We start from the raw sequence: 7,530 nt of genomic DNA on the forward strand, positions 1-7,530 counted from the left end.
TAAATGGTACTTTCCTTCTTTCCTTAAACGTCAAGGATAACTTGGAGACATACTCAGCCTGGCTGTGGCTCGGAGATAAAACCCAGCTGACCTTCTTAACCTTGAATGTCATTATTATTTTAGTAGCCAATGCTTTTATGGAAAAACAAGCCATGGTTAACAAAAATCCAGGCAGCACAAAATGGCATACGATGAAAAGGAAGTCTTTCTCCTATTCCGGGCCACAGTCCTCCACTTCCTCTCCCTAGAGGCAACCACTGTTACCAATTTATTCTCCCAGAGAAGTTCTATGCATGTGTATGCCTGTATATAACCCATTTTTCCCCCACCAGTGTGAATATACTAGACACACTGTCCTGCACCTTCACACATTATTTTTAGCTTCTCATTGCTGGCTGCAGTGGGACACACGCGGTTGATCCTGAGGGTCCTTATGGAAAACAGCCCTTTGAACCTTGTTGCTACCGCTATTGTAAAACGTTGTCAAGGATGTCGCTCATTATATCCCGCAGCATCCTCTCCGAGGACCCCCAGGAGGAATTCCTGTCTGATCTTAGCACTGAGAACAGTTGCCCTTTTGAGCAATTAGTTTGTTTTTATCTCCTGGACATTGTGAATTGTGTAACGACAAGGTTTCCCCTTTCCTGTTACCTGCTAGAAAGCTTAGAGCCAACTTTCTGGCCCGCTCTTGGTGGAAGCAGAGGTTTCATGGAACGCCTGCGCAGCGCGGGGCGCCCGCCCTCCCTGGTTTCTCTGTCTTTAATTTATGCTGCCTTGTATTCTGTGTGCCCTTGCAAGCTACCAGAAATCATTTCTGAGCAGAGGCGAAGTTGGAATAGGTAAATGACTGCCTGGCTCTGCTCAATCACTACCTCCAGTCTCCCCCCACCGCTCCCTTGACCCCGTCATACCCTTTCGGCAGCTCCTTGTGCTCCCCTCCGGCCTGCTTGGCAATTACTCTTCCCTCCCATCTTTTATCTCAGCCGGCCCCCAGCGCCCTTGGGCCTTGAGGGGCCTCTCGTGCTAGTCCCTGCCCCTATCCCTATCCTCGCCTCCACGTGCACTGCGTGCAGCCTTGAGATGCTTGCTTTGATCATTCTAGGACTGAAAACTCGGGCGCTGGGCTACATATTAGGACCATGCTCCAGCCACCCAAGGTTCCAGCTGGCGGCCCGGCCTGTGTCTGATAATGCGAGTAGCGTGTGCTACAAGAACAGAGCCATTCTGGGGTCAAGCTACCTGTCTGGACCAAGCTGGCCAAAGCTTCAGGGGAGGTTGGTGAGACAATGACAAGATGAATTCTTTGGAAGGAAGCTGCATCCCAGGCCAGCTAACCTAGTTTCCCAAGCAAAGGGCTTAGAGTCTGAAGGGCCAGGAAGGCAGAGTGGTCTCTGGAAAAGAGCACAGAGACCCTACAGAAATAATAGGAGACCCGAGCTCTGTCTGTTCCCAGACCTGCCACTGAATGGCAACATCTGGCAAGTCCTGCCTGCTCCCTGGGCCCTGCTTTTCTGATCCATAAAGACAGCAAGTTGGATTACATGATCTCTAAGGCCCCTTCCAGCTTTGACCGTTCATGGTTATATGTTTCCTACCACTTCTTTTACAGCCTCTGTCCTCCCACCTGCGCGGCCCCCCTGCCTTGGAGGAGGGCAGTTCCCAGCCTCTGTTAGCCATGCTAGGGATCTAAGCATTTTGGCTGGTTCTGCTCCTGCTGGAGGATGTGGCATCCCCTCTTGGCTGACACAGGCCTGCCTGTGCTGGGCTTGCTAATAAGACACTTCTACTCCTTGGCTGTAGAAGGGAGGTTCCTGTAGTTACCTATCTTCCAAACTGGCAAAGATGCTCCTATATATAGGCTACAGTCGTCTGAATTCACGTTTAACATCATAAGAAGTTCAAAGGAAATCCAGCTGGAATGTCTGGTTAGCTAGTTGCATTTTCCTCTCGCTGCACCTGCAGCCTCCTCTATTTCCCACTGCAGCAGTGTGGCGGTGAGACGGACTGGCTTAGAATGAATGCCCTTTCTCGCTTGTCCTGATAGCTCAGTGGTCAGTTCCATCTGAGCTGAAAGTGATCAGAAGTTAATGGTGGTCTTTTTTCATGGAGTGGCTAATTTTGTTATTAAATATATATATATTTTAAATTCAGGAATCCTTCAGCAATACAGAAAAGTCCAGAAACAATAATAGCTGATTCTAACAGATCATACTTACTGGGTCCTGTTCAAAGCACTTAGATGGATTAACAAATTCTCTACTAAAACCCGGAGAAGTTGGTACCATTATAATAAACACCTATGTAGCCATGACCCAGATTTAACAAATGTCCACTGTTTGCTATATTCACCTTAGATCTTCTTTTTAAAGAAAGAAAACATTGTAGAAACAGTTAACATTCTCCCTATCCCAATCCCCTACTGCCCTCTCCATTGACAACCATTCTTCCAAAGTCTTCCTATTTATGTGTTTATACCTTTACCACACAGTATATATTCATAAATATCCATTTCTTTTTAAAAAAATTTTACAGAAATAATGTCATTATGTACATTTTCTTCTAAAACTTGAGTGGTTAATTTTGTGTCTTGCTATCGTGGATGGCCTCATTCATGCAATCAGTTTCCAGATCATAAAATGTGAACAGTTAGGCTTCACGTAGACTTACCTTGACCATAAAGCTCCTAATTCCCTCACAGCCTTGGGTCTCAAGACCTCTTCCTACCAGCCTCCCATGGCCCAGCCCTATGTCTTCTGGTTTGTTTTTTTTTTCCCCCCTCTCAGATCCAAAGTATCAACACTCACTAGGTGAACTACCATTAACGAAAAATATTGCTATCACTGCAGAAGCTGCTAAGGTAGTCAGCCTCCCCTCCTGCAAAGCCAGACCCATTTCCTCACAACTGCCAACCCGCACCCATACCAGAGGAGCAATCGATTCGTGAGGCAATGCTGCATTTGTTTGCCAGGTGTCAGGAGAAGTGGCCTTTGTTCTTAGCAGCTGCTCGGCCGCTGAAGATGGGGTGGAATATGAGTCCATATTTTGCTGTGTTACTCCTCGTCTTCAGGGCTCTGAGAGAATATTCAGTGGAGAGTTAAAGATCACTCCTCCCTTCCCCTCACCTCTTCCCCAAGTCTCCAGAGCCTCAGGCCGGGCTAGATCTCTACCCCCACACATGCCAACTCACAGCTCCCAGAGGCAGAGGGAAGGCCTCCAAAGCAGCTGACCTGGAAACTTGGTCCCTTTGCTAGGCTCCCACGGACTAACCTTATGTCACTTAGAATAGAACCAAGCAAACTAGCTCCTATCAGGCCATCAGCCAGGAATTTCCACAACTTCCAACCTGCCCCGACCTGCATCAAATTATCTGTATCTTTATTTACCACCTTAACCGTCTTCCTTCCAGCTTGTCAATCCCCAGAGCTTTGTTGATTACCTACTGAAGGACTGACTCACAAATCTATGTGTACAGTCCAGATTTTTCTCCTGAGCTCCAGGCCTGTATATCCATCTGCCTAACTGCACATTCTGTCTGGATGTCTTACAGGCACCTCAGATTTGACCTGCCTCAAATGAATTTTCACCCTCCTCTCTAAAACAAAACACAACTCTTGAAAGAATTGTCAACACACATGGTTTCAATGTCTTACTTCCCATTCACTCTTTTTTTTCTTTTTTTTTTTGGCGGCTGGCCGCTACCAACACTCTGTTATAATCCGTTCATTTTTCAACCCATTCCTATATAGCTTCCATCCTCACAATTTCACCAAAACTGTTCTTGTCAAGGTCCCTGGTTCCCTCTAATTTACCAACCCCAATGTCAGTTGTCTGTCCTCGGCTTCCTAAGCTTCTCCACACCATTTGTCCCGTTGACCACTCACTGTTTCTTGAAATTCTTTCCTCATTCGGATTTTGGGACTCCTCCACAATTTTCTGGTTTTCCTACCTCACTGGTGGCTCCTTCTCAGTCTCCTTTGCCAGGCCCTTCTAATGTTTTTGATCTGTAGACATTGGAGTGTCCCAGGGCTTAGTCCTCAGATCCCTCCTCTTCTCTGCCTGCACTCAGTCCTTAGGTGGTCTCATTCAGTCTCATCGCTAATGAATCCCAAATCTACAGCTCTATCCCACACCTCCTCTCTCAACTCCAGACTCAGATAGCCAACCATTTACAGGGCGTTTTCCCTTGAATGTCTCACTGATATCCCAAAGCAATCTGGCCAAAACCAAACTCAAATTTTTGCCCAAATCAGACTTTCCCACCTCAGGAAATGACACTCAACAAATGGCCCTAAGCAGAATCCTAGAAGTCATCCTTGACATCTTCTCCTGCACCTTCTACACCCTATCTGTCACCATGTCTTGCCGATTCTTCTTCCTAAACATAGCCCACCACTTCTCACCACTTCTACAGCTTTCCCCCCAGTCTAAGCCAGCCTATCCTCTTTCCTAGACTTCTAATTGGTTTCTCTGACTCCACTCGTGCCCTCCTACAATCCATTCTCCATGTAGCAGTCAGATATGTACTTGATAATCAAATATATCAATGCTCCTATGCTCAATCCTTTAATATGTACCAATTGTCCACAACAGTGTTTCAAACTTGTGTGTGAGTGGTGTTTTCTTTTTTTTTTTTAAACAATGAAACTTTTTAAAAAAAAGTTGTTTTTTAAAAAACCAAAATCGAAACTTTCTGACACAGGTAAAGGTGGAGCTCTTCTAGCTGGAGAGGGGTGCAGATGCTACAGCCCCGTCAGCTCTGTGTCCCCCACTCCTGCCCCACTCCCTCTCCTGGCAGCTACTGGGGGAACTCCACGGAGGCAGCTCTGTGCAATTCGAGTGCTCTGCGAGATTCAGATGGAAAACCTGCAGGATAAAGTCCAAACACAAAACAAAGAAAACAACAACAGGAGCAAAGCACTTCCCATGAGCTGGGTTCTGCTTCCCGGGCCGTCCTGTCTCGCCAACCCCTTCTTCGTTCCTTATGCTTCAGCTACAGACAACCATCGGCATCTCCCTCAGCACTTCGAGAAGTTTCAGCCCGCAGTGCACAAGCATCCTGTTCCCTGGGGAGATGTCCTGTCCTCCCTGACAGGCATTAGCCTAACAAAATGCTCCTTCAAAAGACCACATGATAGTCAGCGCTGCCTCTGGGAAGTCTTCCCTGACTCCTCCAGGAGGATTGGGGATGGGGGGGTTGCTCTCTCAGATCGTTATCTTGATCTGGATGCCTCGAGGGCAGCAATCTTAATTTGCTTATCTCTTTATACCATGGGTGCCTGGTCTGTGACAGCTGCCCAGTCAATATTTGGAGAATGGTCCAGTAGACTAAAGTGATAGGCTTGACTCTATTAACATGGCCCTCTAATCTACAGGACAAACTAGACATGGCTATCTTGACTGAAAAGCATGAAATACACGGAGCCTGATTTCTTCTTTCCAAGCCTGGAAGACATAAACAATGTATCGCCTCTGTGGCAGGTTCCTGCGGGGGGAGAGAGGTTGCTCAGAGCCAGCTAGCTTCCCTTGGCAACTGTCCTGAGCCACGTTTTGCCTGAGTGGAAGCCGAACGTGACCTCCAGGTTATCAGGCACACAGTGGCTACAATGTGCTGGGCTGCAGGACTGAAGGGAACGATTCTATATTCTCTATATTGTTCGCACTAACTGTATTAGTTCCTTTCTGTTACTTATAATAAAATACCTGGTACTGGGTAAATTGTAAGAAAATGAAATTTATTGCTTACAGTTCGGAAGCCAGGAAGTCCAAAGTCCAGGCAGCACATCTGGTGAGGTGACTCTACAGCGATGCCGGGTGTCAGATGGTGAAATGGCAGAAGCAGGAGAGCTAACTCCTTACTTCTTCTCCTTTTAAAGCCCTCAGAACCACACCCACAATCACCATTAAACCATCAATGGATTAACCCATTTAGATGGGCATGGTCCTCAGGATCTAATCACCTCTCCGAGGCCCCACCTTTCAATTATCGTAATCTAATTTCCCACCCTCTTAACACTGTCACAGTGGGGGTTAAATTTCTAATACATGTACTTTGGGGGACAAAAAAATCAATCCACAGCACTAACTTAACACAACCATTTCACAGAAGTGGAGGGGCACTGCCCCAGAAGATCATCAACACAGGGAAGTGGGGAGAGTGAAGACAAAAATCTACAAACTCAACACCAATCCCCCGTTGAAAAACATACCAAGGTGTGGCTCCCACTATTTCCCTGATGGTTTTTGTCTAGCATTTACTATGCACCAGGCATTGCACTGATGACTTTGTGTATGTCATTTAATTCCTCATAACCATTTGAGGTAGATACTATTATTATCATACCCATTTTACAGATGGAGAAACTGAGGTGAGGTCAAGTAGCTTGCCTGGGGTCACACAAGGAGTGAACCAGGATTCAAACCCCAGCAGTCTGGCTCCAGAACCCATGCCCTTAACCACTGCACCACACTGTCAACTACTTGTTGTACAAAGTCCATTGCAGCTGTGGTCCTGGCCCTCGGGGAGCTGACAGAGAACAACCAGAGACTGACATGGTCTTCAAGCAGAGAGAATGTGACCATAAGTACATGGGGCAGAAACACAGAAAATGAAGCCCAGAGAAGCTCACCAGTTGCTGCCGGGGATCATTAGCAACAGATGGGGGTAGGGTAGGGTAGAGGTGCTGCCATGTGCGCTCAAACAAAGCAGAGTCAGGGCAGAAAGCTGTGCAGGCAAGTTTCTGCTGAGGGAGGCCACGCCACTAGGCTGCCTCAGGGAATGGGCAAACGGCTCCAATGTCCACTCCCAGGGATATATCCAAAAGAAAAAGTAGGGACTGGGACAGATACTTGTACCTCAAAGTTCACAGCAGCATTTTTCACAATAACCAACAGGTGAAAGGATAAATAAAATGTGGTATATACATACAGTGGAATATGACTCAGCCTTAAATAGGAATGAAGTTCTGAAATATGCTATAACATGAATGAACCTTCAAGATTTCATGCTAACCGAAATAAGCCACAAAAGGGTGAATATTATATGATTTTACTTATATGAGGTACCTAGAATAGTCACATTCACAGAGACAGAACGTAGGATGGTGGTTACCAGGGGCTGGAGGGAGGGGGGAGTTTGTGTTTAATGGGGACAGAATTTCAGTTTTGCAAGATGAAAAGTGTTCTGGAGATGGATGGTGGTGATGGTTCCACAACAATGTGAATATACTTAATGCCACTGAATTATACACTTAAAAATGTTTAAAATGGTAAAAATTAAAAAAAAAAAAAAAAAACAATGAAAACAAAAACTATCAAACAAAACAGGCCAGCAGCAGCCTGGGCCACTGAGCTTGTAGGCCCCAGGGAATAGTGGTAGGTTTTGAGGTTCAGGAACGGAGGAGCCTCAGATGGCAGAAACTGGTCACCTGAACAGGAGTGGCAGTGAGAGTGTGCTGCCTGAAGAGGGTACAAGAGAGCTCTGGGACGGTGAGTTTCCTCCCCCACCCCTCCCCCGGCCGCCGGTGCGCGTAC

The sequence above is a fragment of the Galeopterus variegatus genome, unplaced genomic scaffold (assembly GCF_000696425.1).
Source record: "Galeopterus variegatus unplaced genomic scaffold, G_variegatus-3.0.2 Scaffold2355, whole genome shotgun sequence".
Lineage (NCBI taxonomy): Eukaryota > Metazoa > Chordata > Mammalia > Dermoptera > Cynocephalidae > Galeopterus > Galeopterus variegatus.